Below are 21,759 nucleotides of genomic sequence, written 5' to 3'. Positions count from 1 at the left end.
ATCCATTAGCACGTATCCCATTAGCTTTGCACCATAGAACTGACACAGAACTCTCTGAGGTTATTTATTCACTTCACATTCTCTTCCTTGATAGTCACATCCAAAGCAACAGAGACTCAATCCAAATTACAGCATTTTAGATCTGTGAAGGATTATAAAATATTATTTTTCTCAGCACCTTATTTTATAAATTAGGAAACAGAGAAACGGTGATTTATCTAGAAGTCTAAATTAACTTTCTATACTCAACGCAATGTATTCTCATGCTCTCAAAAAGAGCCTTATCTTCTGGCTGATCTGGTCTATGAATGCAAAACCTGAATCCCCAAGTATCTTTAGAAAAGCTATACATGAGGAATAGATACTGCATGTTAGATTTTTTTCTTCCATTTTTAAAAGAAGATAATTGAAATAATAATATTTTTCAATACTTGTAAAATTTTATGATTAAATAATACATCGTTTTAAATAGAGCTTATTCCTGATAAAAAGGGATGCCATTACAGAAATGTGCATGAAAGCTTGCTGCTATTCATTCATTAAAATGAACATACTAAATTGGGTAACTCTTTCGGCTGATTTCTGGGTAGAGAAATAAGAGTAAGTCTAAATTCCTATGCATATTTAAGTTAGTTTTTTCTTTTTCTCAATCTTTCAGTCATGGGGCCAATTATGATAACATCACTTTGAATGTCTGAGTCATGTATAGATAATAAATTAGTTCTTAGACAAAAACATGTATTTTCATTTAGCATAAAGCTAAATTTTCAAAAGATTTAATGATATAACTTTTAGATTTGTTCATCCAGCTATATTTTTACTCATATAAAATTTAGAAACTGAATATTAGCAGTTACTATATATATATACTTCTTTATATATACGTATACCATATGCACATATTTATGTATATATAAACATATATGCATGTATATATGTATGTATGTATTATATATTTATGTATACACATGTATCACACACATATACACACACATATTTTTTTTGTTCCTGGGGGATTTAGTTTGTTTGATAAAGGAGATAAAGTATTGAAATGGGTTTAAGAATCTTTGGATCTCATACTTTCTATAACTAAATTGTCTTGGCCCATAATATCAGCTTATGGGTATTGATTTCTTTATTTGATAATCAACAGTACATTAAACAAATTTTAACCAGTACTTTGACCATGTATAACCATGATCATTAAACTTCCACAAATCTGTGTGATAAACTAGATTCTAGAGGAAGGAAGAATCCTGCCATTTAACTGTCATTTAAGGTCCTGCACTGTTGCACATGGAGGCACGCTGACCTCCCAGACAGTATCTCACAAGCTGGAAACCATATGTCAGGATCTGGTGATAAGTGCTGGATGTTCAGAAGTTCAATTTCATCAACACACCTGCAGATAACAAGTCTCTTGGGAGTCTGACCTACTAATAAAACTCACACGGTATTGATGTATAAATCAGAGGGATGATTTATTAATCTAGAGGAAACATATAACCAATAAATTAACTATAATACTTAACTTAATTGGCCCATCCAGTTTTTCTCTATTGAAGAGTTTACATGGAAAATTGAATTATAATCCAAGGGCTACTTGTTGCGGATGTAAGCAGAGCAGTAGAATTTGGCATGTTTTTAAAAGTATACAGTTACACAGGGGACCAAAACGGTTTCATGTGTTTATACTTCTCAAAATAGCTTGTCCACAAATTCTTGTTCCTAGCTATTGGAAACAAAAAACCTGTGCCAGAATGTAAATTGAAATCTCACCTGACCTAAGTAGTCCACTAGTTGATTTAAATTATAACACAAGCTTCTCTTATTATGGTGACTTAGTAACATACTTTGCAGACCACACTTTAGATAGCACAAGTATGGAGCATCATCTCACGTGAAGCGATCAAGACACAAGGATTGTAATTTTCAATTTTATACCTGTTTTTCCAGACTTCTCACTTAAAATGCATTATCTGGTAACAAGGTCTTTTATCAGAAAGAGTACTTGGAAATTGTTAGTAAAATGGTTTTATTACTGCAGTCACATTCCAGGTATACTTTCCCACAGCTACACCAAATTAATACCACCTAATGCAGGTATTCCCAAATTTCTTCACTCTCAACAGCAGTCGCTGTTTGTACCCTTCCATCTCCCCTTGGCGCTTACAATTTCCATGATGCCTGATCAAAATTCCAAGTGCCATCCTCACAACTTTTTCCCTTAGGGCCTTTTATGTGCACTCTGCCGATGCACTCTAGGAGTGTAGACTGAAAATGCTCGAATTGAATGCCCTGTGGAATCTGCCTTCAACTAATAACAAATGTGAGATGGTGGAAAATTCTCCTCCTACCCCTCATTTTGATATGTCTTGGGCCTGTATTTTAAATTGTTCCCCAGAATTCTTTAGCAAGATCAAGCTGCATTTGCTCACAGTGGTATCTTGCTTGCAACTTTTTTTTTTTCCCCTAGCATTTTATTTTATTATTAGTTTCAAGTATACAGTACACTGGTTCGATATTTATATAGTATAAGAAACAATCCTCCGATTACTCCATCATTCCTCTGGCTCTCCACCTAGCCATTACATTACTGCTGACTGCTTTCCTTATGCCATGTTCCCTATCTTTGTGACCATCTATGAACTACTAATTTGTACTTCTTTAATCCTTCACTTCTTTTCCCTGTGCTCCTACCGGTGTTCACAAATCACTTCCGAAATAATCCATTTGCACTCTGTTTGCCTTAGATCTTCTTGTAGGAGAATCAGTGTTAGCAAACATGAAACCCACCTATTCACAAATAACCCACTGAGTTATTTCTTTCAGTGCATAATTTTATTATTTTTTTCTGGCTTAAGAAGTCATTTTCAAGGGTCTTCGCAATGTGTCTGTGTGTCGACTTTAAAATCTAGTTTGGTAAAGCACATAAACATAAAGTACCCAATTCCAATTCTACATAGGATATAGATGATTGTGTTTTAGATACTCAGAAGGTAAGATCACTAGAACAGGTGGTGGTTAAAAGGAGACTTCACAGATGAATGGGACTTGAGCAAGGTTTAAAGATGTTTATGCATCTCTATATGCATGCATTTGGGAGCTAATAGATGATTTTGACTGCAATAGGAAGAATATACTGAGGATTTTGTAGAGTTGAAAAGTGAAGAAAGCACATTGCAAGAACTGTAAATAACAGACATAGGAATAATGACACCAGTAAGCCACAGTATATTACAGATAGGTTTTACAATAAAGAAAAAACATTTAAAATGATACTTCAGTCTAGGCACCGAATCTGTTAGCAACATATAGTGTTGGCACAGTTATGAGTAAGAAAAGAAGCTGGGATAAAAGATAGTTTATTTATTGTTAAAACTGTAGAGTGGAAGGAAATACATTTTTCCAAGTCATCCAATACCTAGGCATGTCACATCAGGGGCTCAGGCACATTTTAGGGGGCGTTGATCATATTGGACAAAAGAGATTAGATAGACTGGAATGATGGACAAAGACTGTCTTCAAGCAACACGGCACGAGGAGACACTGAATGGAAGTGCGAGCCTGTGGGCATCACACGTTATCGCATGTAAACAGAGTCCCCAGAAGCCCTGAAAGTTGTTCTCACCCAGGTTTAAAAGCAAGAAATAAGGACTCAGCCATGAAGATGTTTTTGTCATCTCAGGATTAAATTAGCAAAACAGACCACAATTTCAGAAAATCAGATGTAGGAGAAAGGTAACTATCCAGGAACTCAGGCCCAGGAAAGCAGACTTGCACTAGAAGCAGAGAAAGTGGTAGTGAGAAGCTGCGTACAGAAGGACAGACAGCACATGTAGATAGATATTCACGTTAACAAGAAAGAAAGGCCAGAGCGATATTAGAAACTCAAAAATGAAGTCCAGGATAGAAGTCAGGGATGAAACTACAATTTTATAAACATAGGATTTTAAATAAGATGCAGTATATGGTTAATTGTAATATTTTATTTGCTCAATGGAGAGACTTACGCAGCAATCTATCCCCTTCAAGTAGAGTGTTAGAATTTAAAGGTGAGATAGGTATAAAAAGACATCTTTACACCATTATGACAGTACATAGCAAAGAGGTAGTAAAAGAGTGATATGATGTGTTGAGTGGTTTAAAGCTCATGCAAGAGACAGACTTTCTGGGTTTAATTTTTAGCTTTGCCAGTAGAGAGAGTTATTTCAATTCTCTAAGCTTCAGATACTTATTTGATAACTCTAAATATGAATAGCAGATGCTTAATGGTGTTCTGGGGATTTAAATAAAACGATGTATGTAAAGTTCTTAGCGCAAAGCCTAACATCAATGCCCATCAGCCAAATACCATAAAGAAGTAAAAATTTGTTCTAGATCATATGCTCTCGGGGATGCAGTCAATTTTGTCATTGGGTGTCTTAGCAATTTTTATCTAGAGTGTAAGATAGACAATGTACAGCTGGGTTAGCATGGGTAACCCTGTGCATGGGTAAAGCACAGACAAAAAAGCAGTAGTGATACATGTTAGTCAGGAGAAGGGCATCTTTGGTTATTTTCTGATCTTATTGTAACTTCTTTGTGTTTAGACTCGATTCCTGAGTAGTTTTGTCTTGTCTTATTACACCATACCCACAGAGTAGCTCTGCCAATTACTCTGGATTTCTTGTAAAAACTCTTGATGGTCAATATTGTGGTCAGCTTCTAGAATGATAGGCAATGATCTATGCCTCTTGGTTTTCCAGCCTTTGAATAATTCTCTTCCCTTAATGTGGACTGGACCTACATTTGCTTCAAATGACCATATGCAGCAAAAGTGATGGGATGTCACTTCCAAGATCAGGTTATAAAGACTATGACATATCTCATCAGTGTCCTTTTCCTTCCTGTCACTCTCTTCATCTTTCAGTTGACTCCTTGGCTTGTTCTCTTTGAGGCACGGAGCTATGCTGGAGAGGCTCAAGTGCCAGGGGTTGTCCCTGGCCAGCAGTCAGTAAAGAATTGAAGTTCTCAGTCCAAGAGTCCACAGGGAGAGGAATCTTCCCCATAAACTCATTAGTGTGCTAGGAGGTATATTCTTTCCTAGAGAACCCTAAATAACTACATCTCTGGCCAACATGTTGTCACCTGTGAGAAACTGAAGCAGAGGTTCAGAGAATCAGCCCCTGGATCGTCAACCTGTAGCAACTGTGAGGTGATAAATGTTATCTCAGGCCACAAAGTTTTGGGATATGTTAGTTGGCTACCATGCAGGAAAGGGTTAATTTAACAATTCGTGGTTGCTTAAACCTGATGCATTGCCAAGGAAATGCTGTCTTTAACACTGGCCTTTGGCGGGCCCCTGAGACATAGACTCTGAACCTTGCGGATATTCTACTTGATAAGTGTGTTTTCTTGTGCCTCAGGCAGTGGCCACATAGTACCAATTTGATCATAAATTTTATGCTAACAACCTGAACATCTAATTTCATTCTTGGGGGGTCTGGAGTCCAGGTAGCTGAGGTCACTCATGCAGAAGCTAAGTGCCTGTGTTGATTTTAATCTAGATCTTTGTACCTTATTATTGAGGATAATAGCTTTTCTGAGTCCTGTGAAACCTTCCAGTGAATCACTGAGCTTGAAGGTGGTCTTGGGTCCTCCAGTATGGATAAGGAATGAAGCCTAGCTGGCTGCTACCAGATTTCTTCACTTCAAAACAAATCCCAGAGTATATAATATAATAAATACAAAGTGCATGTTAGCATGGGTTTTTGTTGTTGTTTTTTTTTTTTTTTTTTTTTTTTTTTCTGCAGATCCTGGAGAATAAACTATCTTAATATCCCAAGCCAGATCTTCCTCTCCTGGCTAAGACAAGCTCAACTGATTCTCATACCTCTCCTAACTTTACCTTTTTCTTTTTATCAGCAAAATATAAATACTTATTTTGAGCATGTGTAGTGCTCTTTTAGTTACTATTAATATTTTTTTAATGATTAGGAAATATTTTAATGCATCCTATATCATTTTCACCCTGCAAATAAAATTTCTGACTGCAAAATAGATAATTAGAGCTAAGTCTCTTTATTAATCCAGCTATTATGATGATCTTTTTATTCTCAAAATTATTCATTGCTTGCCAATTTGAATTATTTTTTTATTGATGAGAATGTTATAGTGTCATATATGTTACAAAACCACTCTTTTCTTTCTTAATCTTTTATTTGCAAAACAAAATAAACCAACCAGAAATTGAAGCTTTGAGCTTACCTTATGAAAGCAGATTTAATTATTGTTGTATATATTCATTAGAATTGATAAATTGTTGCCTTTTAAAGATGTGTCCAAGTGTATTTCACTATTCTTACCCTATTATTAAATAAGATTACTTTAGAATTTGGTTTTCCTAGTATTATCCTGGCATATGGACTTAAAGACTTTAAAATATTGTATACTAAAGATAACAGATGTTGCAAGTGTTTTCTTTAGCGGGTTTAAATTTTTTTAAAGCCTTTTAAACATACTCTCTTTTACTGAATCCCTCGAAAGGCCTATTTAGTTTTCATGGGATCACTCTTAAAATGCATCCAGCATTATCAACATGAGTGAACCACATTACCTAGTATCTAAATAGAATCATCTCATTTGAAAATAATGTCAAATTTTAAAGAACTGTACATTTTTTTTACAGAAAAAGACAGAGAAATAAGTTACTGTTAAAATATTTTTGAATTTATACCATTCTAATAAAGAAACTAAACAGATTTTCTTTTGCACATGATGTTAATTTGGTTTTCTTTTGTTTGTTTTTTGTTTAAATACTTTATTCTAAAATAATTCATTATACATTCTCTTTCTGTCTTTCTCTGTGTGTCTCTGTCTCTCTCATTCATTCTCTCTCTCTGATTTCTGAAAATTTGTGTGCAATTAGCAAAAATTATTAAGTATGATATTATGATACATATAATAATTAAATAATTAATATAATTTATTAGATAGTACAGAAAAGATAAACATGACAACATAATGAATTAAGAAAAAAGCAAATATAAATATATGAATTTATAAATGTATTTATATTTATAATAATATAGTCTTACTTTAACTAAAGTAGAAAAAATGTAATAGCATAGTGTCCAAATAATAATGGGCAGTAAAAAGCTACCAGCAAGAGTACAATGTATCTTCATGATAAACAAAATAAATAAATGACATTTCAGAAGGAGAACAGACACAGGTACACACATTTGTATACATGGAGGTACACGCAAAAATGGAAATTTCATTTATAAATAAATACATACATAATAAATATATACCTAAATATTTTTAAAAATTAGAGATATAAACAAAATATATATTGAAATCATTGACTCTGCCATATGGGATCTAGAGGTCATACAATAGATTTATTAAATCAGCTGCCTTCTGCCTAACTGCCTAGCTCCTCCAATAGTAAATCTAGTTCTAGGAGGAAAGCACTATCTTTCTCCTTCCATTTTGAAACTCTGGTGGTCTATTGGCTCCTTTGTTTCTGCCACTACATGTTACATCATTATTGAAGACAGATCAAATAATCTACTAATTTCATAAACGTAATTAGACACTTGCCAAAACCAGACTAGTCAGAAACTAACGTGACAGCAAGAGTCATTTCCACGTGCATTATTTATGAACCTTGTTGTAGAATATATGGTCGTGGGAAGAACTCTGTGTTCCTGGAAGAGACATTCTAGTTACTGTAGAGACCTAAGTGCTCAGGCGTGGGCTATCTGGTATCTCAGAGATGCAGGGCAGTGTGGAGCTTAAACATATTGGGTAGAAATGAAATATATATCCCTCTTGACATCTCATATAATCAATATTTACAATTAAAATAATAGTGAAAGTTAATTAAACTTAAGTAGTTTCATATAATATACTCTGCTTAACTCAATTAATATACTGCAGATGAGCGTAGAAACTAGAAGTAAAATTCTTAGAGCTCCTGAAACTGTCTTTAAACTTGGAAATCGCAAAATGAAAAGTCATCTGGCCAACCCACTTGTTTTATTCTGTCTTTAAGTTGTCCGACTACTTTGTACGCAGAGAACCTTTACAGAAGAAAGTTGTTGAAGAGGTAGTATGTAAATTTACTAGTGAGATTACTGCAGACAATAATAACGCATCTTGTTTTGGCTTCTTTCCTTTAATAATACAATTTATTGGAACTCAAAGTAAAAATTCATAAGTTCATGATGTATTAGAGCGAGAGTGAGAGAGAGAGAGAATTAACAACACGAAACAAAAATCAGCTTTTTAACTACCAACCCCCAAACCTTCCTCCTCCCCTGTGGCCATCACCAGATTGTCCTCTATATCTGTGGGTCTTTTTAAATTTAGTTTGTTCTTTTTGTTCCTTAGATTCTGTATATAAGTCAAATCTTTGTCTGACTTATTTTGCTTAGTATAATAACCTCTAAGTCCATCAATGTCATTGCAGATGGTAGGGCTTCATTTTTTTATGGCTAGTAATATTCCATTGTATATATGAACCATAACTTCTTTATCCAGTCATCTGTTGATGGACATTTAGATTGCTTCTATATCTTATCTATTGTGAACAGCGCTGCCGTGAACATAGATCTTTACGAATTAGTGTTTGGTTTCCTTTGGATAATAAATACCCCAAAGTGCAATTATTGGATCAAAAAATAGATCTATTTTTTAATTTTTTGAGGAACCTCCAGACTGTTTTTCTGTAGTGGCTGGACCAATTTGCAATCCCACCAACAGTGAATGAGGGTTCTCTTTTCTGTGCATCCTCGCCTCCATTCGTGTTTCATTTATTGATGATAGACATTTTGACAGGTGTGAGATGTGTAGTTGCTTCTTTAAGAACACAGAGTAGCCTCCACACTATATTTACCATAACGTAAACTAAATATTTATTTGCCTGACTGCAGAGTAGAATTACTATATGGCAATTAGTAATAATATGAATCCTGATGGTGTAAGCCTTTTGCGTGTCTTCTAAATGAGCCATATACTCAGGCAATGACTGCAGCTTTTCCATACACATGAGATGTGGTAACGTGTGGAAGAACTGAGATTTCAACTGAACAAATATTTCTTTTAAATGTTAATTTTGGCTGAAATATCTTTAACACAATTTTGGAAAGGGAGCAATTCGTAATTGCTTTTTTTGCATTCAGAATCACCTTAGATCTGAATCATGTACGTATTTTACAATCTCTACACAAGCCAAATAAAAGGCACCTTTCAACCTGCTAAAGTTGTTTTTAAACTATTTTTTAAAATTTAATCATCATCTTTAAATAAAATATGTCTTTAAAACATTATTACAGAGATGTAAAAGGGAGCATTATGTTAAGAAGAAGGAAGGACATTAATATTGAGTATTATTACTGGGTAAGGCATGTAAACTCTGAACCTCAGTGTTCTTGTCTCTATAATAAGGGGGTTGAGATGCTTTTGAAGGGCCATAAAATTCCATTTTCTTTTGATTTTTGCTGAAATCATCAGGATCCAATTTTTTCTTTCTTTTTAATAATATCCCAGAACTTTAGAATCTTAGGATGCTAGTTGTATTCAGGAATTAAAGGATCATTCAGCCCTGAGCTGCTTTTCAGAAGCACTACTGGCATTTGATGGGGAAATGCTTTAAGTGCATTTGCAAGGTCCTCACTGTGGTGCATTTAGTGTCCCTGGTGCTCTAGTACTAGACTCTAGTAGTAGCCACAGCCCTCTCTCTATAGGTCCTTGTGTTAAAATATTGACCCGTATTTCCTTTTCCAAATGTGCCCTAGTGGGGCAATAAAGTCAGACTTTATATCATCACATAAGAATATGACATCACAGGAGCTTAAGTTTGGTCCCCAAATCAAAGCCGTGTGTGGGTAGATTCCAGAAACTAAAGCAAGGATATCTTTATGATCACAATCTGGAATCCTTTCAAAAATAACAATGATTATTTGTATCTGTTGCTTAATCATTCATTTTTTCCCTTTCTAAAAGTATGATTAAAATCAAATATTTTGTTCTCTTGGGTTCTGACAAAGTAGAAATTGCTTTACTTTCTTCTTCTTTATCCATTTCTCTTATATCGACTATCTTGGATTAAAAATTTGTATTTTCTTTAGCTAACACTCTGTTGAAAGTCCTTTAAAATCCTATGTAAAATTGCGTTGGTTCTTTTTCTGCAGCGTCTCTAACCTCCAATGCTTTAGTGTCAATTTTGAGGTTATATGCTCTTGCTTTTGTCCTCTTTGACAACTTCTTAAGTACATTCTATTGGAAAGCTTTTTATTTTTATATTTACTTTTTAAATTAAATTTATTGGGGTGACAATGGTTAATAAAATTATAGGCTTCAAGTGCACAATTTAATAATATGTCATATGTATATTACATTGTGTGCTGGGGTCAAATATATGATGACAGAAGATTTGACTTTGGGTAGTGAACACACAATGGAAAACTTCTCCAATCATTCTTTTCACGTTTTGGTCTTTTTCTTAGGTGTTTTTATGCTCCACCAAGCACATCTTTAATTTCTACATAGAGTATGAAGCTTGACTTCGCTTGTTTTTGTCTTTCTCATTTTTATTTTTGAAATACTGACAACTTAAGCTAAAAAAATAATACTTCATTCACCTGGATTTGACTAATTAAAGTGATAGGCTAATATATACCAAAAAAATTTCTTCTGGAATAACCCTTTTTTTTCTTTCAGTCAATCAAATAGGCGTCATTAATTTACATATGACTATGGTATGAAGTGTTAGTTGGTGTAGATATTGTCATTCTTTTATCTTACCTTTTGTGTGTGTGTATGATTGTTTTTTTTTCTCAACATAATGATGCCATCAGAATTCTTTTCCCAATGAGTTTCGGAAGCAGTCCCAAAGGCAACGTGGGTGTGCAACCCCAGACAAATCAGAAGTTCTCGGACCCCTCCTGACACTGTTAGTTAGCAGCTGTGCACTTTAAATGAATCCCCAGCCAAAAAAATAAGGTTATGAAAATTTAGCTAACTAGGTGTAAAACAAACTCGTGGTAATTTGTTTTAAAATGTCTCAGAGGAGAATTCAGCAGGACGTATCGGAAGCCCGCTGAACTCGCTGGTATCAGGTCTTAAGAGTAAATTGTAACAACCATTAAAGCATATCTGCTACTTGATTTCTGTACCTGGATAACTCACATTTACTTTCTTGTTTTCTCATATTTTATCAAAGAATTGACTTGCATGATTTTTGGAAGTAAGACGAATTGGTATTTGAGACTTTGTGAAGGTAAAAATCCCACAGTTTGGGTTCCATTGCTTCAGACATGTCTCTTTGAAAGAGCGCAGCAAGCCATCACGTCATGAGATGTTCACTGCAGCAGAAGGGAACGATATGTTTCCTGTTATGCACACTTAGTCCCCATCTCCCCTTCTGAGTATATTTGCATATGTGTTATACCTTTCCTCAGATAGTTTTAACTTCTTTCCTCACATCATTTATACAAGAAATATTTTGAAGGGATCATCATCTTTTGTTTTGTAGTTTTCAAATATTGCCAAGTCTACATAAATAGTAGAGAATCTTTTAAAAGACAATTTTATTACAGTTATATTAGTACAATACAGCAGATTACTGAGACTGAACAGTGTAACAGATGAAAAGTTGTGTAAAAATATTTGCCTTCAAGTAACATCATCTATTGGAATAAAAGGGATAAAAAATATATCAAGAAAACATACTATTAATGGTATGGGAATTCACAGGATAGAGCATTCACACAACATTGAAAACCAGAAAATACTCATGCAAAATGCTTAATTTTAGAGTTTTTTATAATGATGAATATAATCTAATATTTCATAGGTAAGTATTTTAAAAAATTTGATATACAAAAGCATATTTTAATATTATATATTAACTCCAGATATTTTGCTATACTGCATATTTCTTTTTTTTGAGATTATCAAAAAAGATTTTTTTTATAACTTTCTTAAATATATTTTTTTATCTTGCTTTGAAATAATAAATACTCCTGCCAAAAGAGATGTTATCTGAATGCTGTAACATCAATCGATTTCACAGCTGAAGATAGCAAATTTCCCTAAAATAATCTGTGTAGTAAAACATGCTTTATACACTCAGGTCAGAAAGAAAAGTCAATCAATAGCAAAACAGGATAGAACTATGATGCATATTTGGGTGAGAAGGATGGAAAAAGAGATGGGAGAAAGAGGAAACTGAATAAATAGTCCCACAGTCATAATTGATAATTTTTCTCAATGCCTTTGAATTTTACATGAACTTTTGAATTAAACAATGCTATGTGGAAACTACTACCGACTTACCTAGGAATAGGAAATATTTATATTTGAAAACTCTGAAACAGTCAGATACTTCTTTAACAGTTCTCTTTTTATTCTTTTGCTAAAGTGCTTAAAACTTCATTCTTATCATTCCATAGGTTTAGTCTTAAAAGTTACCTTTTTTGCAAAGAATTATCCGTTTCCCAAATAGCCGAGTGTGGTTGCTTTTGTTTCGTGCTCCTTAGAATCTTGTGCGTCCGCTTTGCTATCACTTATCACACTTAATGGTAATCGTTCATGATTTTCTCACTTCTCCCCCTAATTTCTAATCTCTCTGAGGGAAGAAGGCTTCTTTATCTTGCTCACCATTGAATGTTTCCTGCCTAATACAGTGTGAGAAACTGCAGATGCATAATAAGAATATATTAACTAAATAAGTGAATTCTAATTCCTTGAACTCGGTTGGCTTATCTTTCAACAATTTGCAAATTACTCCTCCAGTCATTCTTTGTACTTCCTATTTTATTCCCTCTCCTCCTATTTTCTCCTTCTGTCTCTCTCTTTCCTTTTCCATTTTTCTCCCTCTCCTCCTCTCTTTCTCTCATTGATATTGATAATTAATCATTTTTTAAACAAATATGTATTAATGGCTACAGTATGTGGGTCATGTGGTAAAGCAGTGGACAAAAAACAAAATGCTTTCTACTGTGATTCAGAATAGAACCCATCATGTTTCAAAATAAATGAATTTTCCATTTTTAGTTTGTGTTTTATGTAGTTATAGTGATAGAATGTCAGCATTCAGTTACTATGTATTTTTCTCTATTTCACATTGTTTTGGAATCAATATATTATTGGGGGAATCATGCACAGGAATACAAACAAATATAGCTCAGCTCATTAGAACCAATGATCTCAGACCAAACAACCTGGTCAGCAGACCTGTTCTAACTGTGTTTCCTTGGTCAAACTGTGATCTCTCCAAGCATCATTTCGCCATGGAGGAACCCACATAGTATATAGTAAAGATGTAATGAAATAACTTACATAAAACATATAATGTGCCTTATACATTATAAATGGCCAATATTTACTAAATTTTGCTACTATAAAACAACTAGTACTACAGAGAGAGCAGAGAGCTATGACTGTTCAGCTGAGATGATCTATTCTTTCATTGGTCTAGAATGATTTACTTAATGGTATTTTCTAAGGAAAGATGTTTGTGTGGAATGATCTTTAGGACTTATTTCCTCAATTTATTAAAATAATAGAAATCTATTTATCATATAGTGCCATTATGAACTTATTAGTGTTTTTCAATTTACACTACCTGAATAAAGACACGTATATACAAATTAATGCACTGGTTATTTTTGTATGGAATGACTATACATTGACCAAAATTTGACTATATTTATGTTCTACCCATTTTAACACTTGAATTGCCTCAATCTTTAAATGAAAAGGCTAAATCCTTGATTCTATGAAATTTCATTGATGTAGTCTCAAAGTGATTTCAAGTTTCTTCTGTTTTTTACTAGAGGATGAATTATTCTTCACATTCCTATTAAAAAGCCTATCACTGACACATTTCCAAAATTTCATACCTTGACATTATGACTGTTTATATTTTAATTTTTAATCTGTCATTTGCTTCATTAACAGCTCTAAAGAACCATTGAAAATATGCAAAAATATAGAATATAAAGTAAATACACTTGCCTATTTTTCTTTTCTTTTTTTGGGAGGTTGAGGTAGAGTCATTCATTCAGTGCATTGCATATGTGACCCTAAAAGCAGACAGAAAGGATCAGGATATACAAAAAGCATGGTTAAACATTAGAATATTTACAAAAGTAAATGTTATCACTTGTTAATACAAATCAACCATACCTATAGTTTTATCAAGTGTAAGCAAATAAAAAATGTAAACTTTCCTCAAAGGTATTGAAAGTTTTTTAGAAAACTCCCTACGAAATTTAAATTCTAGCAAGGACTTTAGCATCTGTTTTGGGGGGCCCCTTATTTTCAGTTACTTTAAATGATTCTAAAACAAAATGTAAAAACTGAAATTTCAAAGAAGGCCTTAGATGATATTTACTTGGCCTTTAGCAATGAGATATCATCCTAATGAGGGAACAGTGATATTTGGCACGTGTGGAACCATCTGTTTTCAAACATTCTTAGCCTCGTCAGTTTCAATAAATGCTCTGTGTGAATGAAATATTTTACTTCCACTTTGGGTAACAATCAGATAGGTAGGTGACAGTTTCTCAACAGGGACATCAATTCGTGTGAATGAAAGTCACCGTTTCCCAAATGACACAATCAAGATGAAGATGGGATTACAGATGAAACTCTGACATCCCAATATCTTGACCTGTCTTGTTCCTAGGCTCTCTTTGTTCTCTTCCAGACTGAAACAGGAAGCCATAGCATACTCACCTCCATAAATATCCACATACTGACAACTGGTACATCTTACATATTTACCATACTTCTGGTATAAAAGAAAGTATTATTCTCATACTCAGAGTGTCATTGATTTTCTTCATAACTATGAAGAGAACAGGTCACAGTAAATCTACTATAGTTGCCCGATACATTAGATTAGCAGAGACATAGCAACTCTAATGTTTTTATGCTGGACAAGATATTCTTCATTCTATTCATATACATGAGTGCATTTTTTTCTAGATTCTGTCTTCATATTTAACATCCTAATATTTTTAGTTTTCATACTTATTTTTATGTTCAGCTATGCTAGAATCTGATTATAATGCCTGTGGATTTATGAAGATTCAAAATGAACTACCATGGCTAAAAACCAGACATATCCGCTCTCACAAGAGTATACTTTTGGCATATATTAAATTTAATATAAAGTTTGCAAACCATTTCCCCCTGCATATAGTAAATTTAAAAAAACCAATTTAGAAATTACTCATAGAAAAGTGAATTTCCTAGCAATCCCATGAGTTAAAATTATGTCCTTGAGAAATCATCTAAAATAAAACAGACTTCATTAAATGAGAAAAATAAATCCCTCTATTAACATAGCACCCAAACTCTGACAATATGAGTGACAAATCGCTAGAGGCCTCAAATCATAGGATCCTAACCAAGGTTAATTTCTTTAATATTTTGAACACTGAGAAATTGTAGTCTAGAAGAAAGAATACATTGTCACTAAGTTGTCAAAATATCATGGGAAAATAACAGATTTAAGTTTGTACTATCCTTCTGATAAAGCCCCCTTGAGTTGGCAATAAATGACAAAGTTAAAGAAGAATTCTTGCTATATAAGTTTGAAAATCTTTGGGAGTGTAATGATTAAGTCTCTGCAGACTTTTCTTTGAAGACAGTGAGTAGCCATTTATCCAAAGCTTTCAGGGATTTTTTTTTTTCTCATACAGAAGTGATTTTTTTTATTGCTCTTTGAAGAGTATATAATGGATTCTAAATAATTTATTTCCAAATAGAAATGCATCTTCAGAAAAATTTGTATTAATCTAACTTTAATTTACTTCAAGTCAAATCTTTATGGGACATTTATAATGTGCAAAATTCTAGGCTATAAATTCCTAAGGGATGTATAAAGATGAGTTAGACATATTCTTGTTTGGCAGAGTAAATATAGGAGAGAAAGCCTAATTACAAGGGAGTTTGACACATCTAAGCTGCGTCTTAAACAGTTGGGATGATAGGAACATGCAAAAATAAGTGGGAATATTTGACGTAGAAGGCAGCACAAGAAACAAGAAAAGGAGGAGCTGAACATATACCAAACTGATGTAAAACTAAAACCTGTTAACTTATCTTTTCACAGAAGATGAATTTTTCCTCCTGTGTGGACACACTGTCCCTAGAACAACCTAGTTATATAAGCAGAGCAGGTGTCGTGTACCTGCACACACATTGTGTGTGTGTGTGTGTGTATTGTATTATAGATAAAAAACAATAGAGATCCTCAGTTCCACTACACTGATCAGAAACAAAATCCTATTCTCAGCCACTACAGCAATTCTGTCCACTCCACTGTGCCGCCTTTCATAGTGCATTTGGAGTATATCGAATGAGTCCTATTTCTTAAGCAAAATACAAGCTAAAGAGCTGAACATTGTGGAGTTAGAAGAAATACTATGCCTCAAACGTTTTGTATGAAACTAACTATCCAATTGAGAAATAACTAGAATATTGTCCCGAGTTAATTTGCAGCTATACACAGTCAAACTGATAAATATGGGGAAGAGGAAAAGACAAAAGTCAGATTGCAAGGTCTCTGAGAGAAAACGTTCGACAATACTGAGGAAGGATTCTGGAATGCAGGGTTTACCTCAGTCACGGGGCCTTAATGCGGTGAGGGAGCTCTGATTTGGGTTTTCAAAGAAATAACCTTTCAAGTTATTTCAGTGTCATGGTGAGGAGACCCACAGTTAGCCACAGTTAAAAGAAATTAGAAGAAACCAAGGAAATTACGTAAAGTATCAATTAAATTTCTTTTGTAAATCTCTTTTGTATCAATTAAAATTCTTTTCAATAATTTGATTCAGAAAGCATTTTATTAAAAAATATGTATGGATGACATACTAGAAGCTTGAAATATAACAAGCAGTTCAGCAATGGTAAGCCTTACTAAACTGAAATATTTATCATAAAAAATTGAGTTCTTGGAAAGTAAATGCTAAATTCTTTTTCATTATTAGTTTATATTTCAAGGTTTGCTCCCCTTGTCTATGAATATTTTTATTCAGATATTCATTCTATAAACAATCCCTTCTAAGCACTTCTTTTTCTTAAAAGACACTTAATTTGTTTGTTTTAGGTTTCTGATAATTTAAAAATTAGCAAATAGCCTAATTTTAGCCATTCCTTCACATTTATAAATGAGAAGTTAACTTCAATAACCTGAACCAGAGTTTGAAATAACTATATGGATGTCATTTGATGGTACCCGATACCACTCTCAGGTCAGTGCTTTGCTCGAAGGAGTCACAAAAATCAGAAAAAATCATGAATTATATCATGGTAAGTTGAAAAGAGGCAAAGGACAGAGTCTGGGAGACACTAGACATAAGCTTCCAGGTGTCTTCTCCCAGGGGAGTTGTACAGAAGCGCATAATTCCCCTAGCCACAATATGTGACAACATGCATGGCGTATTGCCAGTAAGAGAAGCTCACACGAGCCTTGATGTCCAGAGTTTTACTGGGGTTCCGTGACATAAGCATGGCTGTATGGTTGACCTTAAATCTGCAGTCCTTCCAGAGATCAAGCTGATAACTCATGGCCCAGTCTGCCACCATAAATCGCTTCGTTAGCATAGACTGTTCTTGTTGCAGGCAACCCAGACTCGCCAAGTTAATCAGTGATTGCATAATGGTTTTCACTTTTAAACACACACACATACACACACAAACATTTTTCCTTTAGATAGTGGAATCACTGCAAGTCAGGGGAAAGTAAACACATGACATATGCTAAAATCAGAAAAGAGATTGAGGACAGTAAGCTACCACCTTGATTTTTAAAGAGTAATCTACACTCAGTGTCTTATTCATTTCTCATTTGGTTTTTTGCCATCTGAGGAAGCCGCTGCCCCAACATGCCGAAGGACACATTAACACCTGAGGTAAGTCGTGGAATACATTTTTCAGTTCTTGACTTAAGACATCTGCAGCACGGGACACTGCTGATCACAAATAGTGCTGTATTTTATTTACATTTTAACTATTTAAAAAAGTTGTACAGTAATCCAAACTGTCTATGAATTTATACAGCAAATCCTACTGCCAAGATCATTTCCTAACCTAAGAGATAATCACCATTTATTGTTTCTTATATGTCCATCCAGAAACCATAAACACACACACACACACACACACAACACAAACACACAAACACACACACACACACACACACACACATACTCCTGTTTCTTTCCATTATTTATTCCAAGTGGCAAATAAAATATATGAACCAATCTCTTTCTTTTATTTAATATTTAATTGAGATATTTACACATAAAATATACAGATCAAAAACTTCTGGATTTTTACAACTGCAGAGAATATATAACAGAATATTTAGATTGTATAGTTTCATTCTTTTGATATTTCTCAAGCTGCTAGGATAAAATGTTACTGTTATTAGTTGAATATTCATTTATACTCGATGAGCATCTTTATTTTTCAGTCATCTATTCTTTATTCCTCTATTCTTTATTCTCCTGCATTAAAATTATTAGAACTTTATCATATTTGTTGTAAATACATCTTTCCTTTTTATTGCTTTTGTTTGCACTGTATTTTCGGTATGCTTCTCTGCCAAAAAAAATTTGCAGTGAAATTTATCTGTCTTTTTCTTTATATTTGTGTGTATCTTGGAATTTCTAAACAAGATTATAAATGCGTTTTTAGTGCAGATTTTTTTCTGTACCACTTCTATGTTTTGAAATCTATCTAAATTCACTTTGTGCCATAATGTATAATCATTATTTTGTAAATTGTACATAAGCACTTAAAATATGATGTTATGCTTGTTTCCAAGTGCCAGGGTTTAACTAATAAATTTCCCCCATCTTATTTAGGCCCTTATTCTTCACATTTATAAATGAGAAGTTAAGTTTTCAGTGTCCAAATTTCTTATTTGCTTTGTATAGGTTTAGTGGTGAGTTAAAATTCTAATTCCATTATAAGTTTCTTTTAATTTCTCCAATATAATTTCTATAGATAGTGTTTGATAAATTTTGATTCTGTTTAATACGCAAAATTCTAAGTTTTTTACAAATAATTTCTATTTCAGTATGAAATTCTATTTTTCATTTTGCCTCAAAATTTGCCTGTTTTCAAAATTTTTTATTTTTATTTGCATTTTTGCATGTCATATTTCTCACATTTTTGTATGTTTACCACTTTTATATTTCTTAATAAGATGTTTAGATTTGGCTTTCTTATTATCTGCTTTTTGCTTTGGATGTTTCCTTGCTTTTTTTATCTTTTACTATAGCTTCTGCTATTGTCATGAGTGTTACATGTGTTTTTTCTGCTGAAAACTTAAAATTTAGACTTTATTTTTTTTAATTATTATAACTAATTTGAACATCTATACCTTTAAACAATATTTTAAACTTCTGTTATTAGATTTATCAGACTTAAATGTTTACACACTGTTAATTTTCTAATTCTAGTCATTGATCACCAGCCATGAAAGAACAAGAAATAAGCATATCTAGTATATCACTTTGCCTTTCACTATCTTAATTTTGGTTTATTTTTTTTTTTCTGTAACATCATTGTTTATATATATATATATTTGAATTCTCTATAACCGTAATTACCATAACTGTTTAGGAAAGAATTTGAGGGTGCTATGTTTACTGATTTCTCTTATGTCTAAAGATAAACCTTCATACTTGATGATTAGCTTGTTTGGATATTCTGAATCCCCATTTCTCCTTTCTTTCTTCCTTTCTTTCCTTCCTCCCTTCCTTCCTCCCTCCCTCTCTCCTCTTCCTTCCTTCCTTCCTTCCTTCCTTCTTTTCTTCTTTCCTTCCTCCCTTCCTTCCTTTCTTCCTTTCTTCATTTCTTTTTTTGAGTGCTCTTTAGACATATTTCTACAATCTTCTAACCCTGTGTGAACATCTAAGTTCAGCTCGATTTCCCCCTGTACAGTAACAAATTATTACTGTCCACACCCCACACAGTCCCCAGAAAATGTGTCCCTTCTAACTCTTGAGAGGTGACCTCTAAATCCTCAGACTATCTTGTCTGATAAGAGTGTCTGTTTACCTGAGGGCCTAGGCCCATGCCATGTTGACTATGCTAACAATGTGATTTATGGTGTGAGTCTTGGGCCAGGAGGTATCAGTGTGACTCGTGGAGGAGTGAGAGTCTATAGTTCGGCCATGGCAACAGTCAGTCAAGTTAATGTGAATGGCACCCCTTCTTTCTCTCCATAAAAGGCCTGGGCACTAAGGCTTGGGTGAGCTTCGCTGGTTGGCAGTACTCTGTATGTGTTAGCACACGTATGAAGTATTACTGGGAGAAGTAGTTGCTCCCAATACAGCTCCATGGGGAGCCGATGCCTGGCCTCTGCCTTGGGGATAACTTTCCTCTGCTAATGTTAGCAGCTGATCAAGTAGGAAGGTTTATCTGTCTCCTTTCACTATAACAATCCATAACAGTGAATAAGACAGATTTTCTTAGTTCTCTATGGCTTTCCAGTGAGGCATTGAGTCCAAGTATGGTCTTGGGGCCCCCACACCCATACCTCCTTTCTACTTGATTTTTTTGGCTTTCGGGTCATGGAGAGAGCGGGGTGTGTTTTTCCATTTCAGGAGATTATTACTTTCATTATTTTGCTTTCGAATGTGTTTGTTTCAACTCCTCTTTCTTCATGAAGCATAGCCATCAATATAATGTTGTGTTTGAGTTATCCGTCATTCACATACATCTTCTATAAGTCATTTGTAGCTCTGTTGATTTTCATTTTTTATTTCTGTGGTTTTTTGGATTAATCTTCCATGTTCTTGACTATTAAAAGCTATTTTCCCTTTTTTGCTGCATCTATGTGAACATCATTTCTATGATTATTTTATTTTCCATTATTTTCTGAACTCTTCTACCACCTTCTCATATACAATATCTTTGTATATTTTCTTTGAATTTTTATTTCAGACAGATCATATTTTCTTTAATTTCATTGATGTTTTACATCATTTAGCCACAAATTTGTGACATATTTTTATCTGATATGTAATTTTTCTGGTGTATATCTTTTATCCCACCTACCCCTCTGCTCTTTTCATGTCTCTTTCCTCTGATTTTTTCAGTATTTATTCATAGGTCATATGCTGGTTTCTTTGTGAACTTAAAAAAAATTTTTTTTCACCTTTAAACTGCAGGATTACTTCTTGGGGCTGGCTGTCTGTTGAAGGATGATTTGGGTGAGGGGCCAGACTAAAGATTTGGGTCAGTAGGCCGTATGGACTTCGGTCCATTTTCTCTGAAATCTTCCTTATGAATACTCGTCCCTGAGGATTATTCTCTGCTCTGCTGTAGAAGGAAATAAATAGAGAGAGCCATAAAAGCTTGTATGTTCCTCTCCCCTGCAGTGATTTAACATTTACTTCTGCTCATCTGACCAAGACTCTCCTTAGCAGTGATTTCTACATGCTGTTTCTTTCCGAACTTGCCCGACTGAAAAGTTGGATATTTCTTACAAAGAAGCAGACTTACGGTGTGTGTGTGTGTGTGTGTGTGTGTGTGTGTGTGTGTGTGTGTGTAAGTCTCCTCTCTCATCTCACACTGCCTTTTAAATTGGTGAAACTAATTGCTTAAATCAGTTGAAACTTAGAAATGGACTGAAGCTATTGTGATTTGCTTATTTTTAACTCTACTCAGAAGTCATTTTTCAGTATATCTGTTTCCTTTCTACGCACTGTGCATGGATTTAAATACTATTCAAGG

The sequence above is a fragment of the Pteropus medius genome, unplaced genomic scaffold, assembly GCF_902729225.1.
Source record: "Pteropus medius unplaced genomic scaffold, Ma_sr-lr_union100, whole genome shotgun sequence".
NCBI lineage: Eukaryota > Metazoa > Chordata > Mammalia > Chiroptera > Pteropodidae > Pteropus > Pteropus medius.
Note: the sequence above shows the minus strand (reverse complement) of the source record.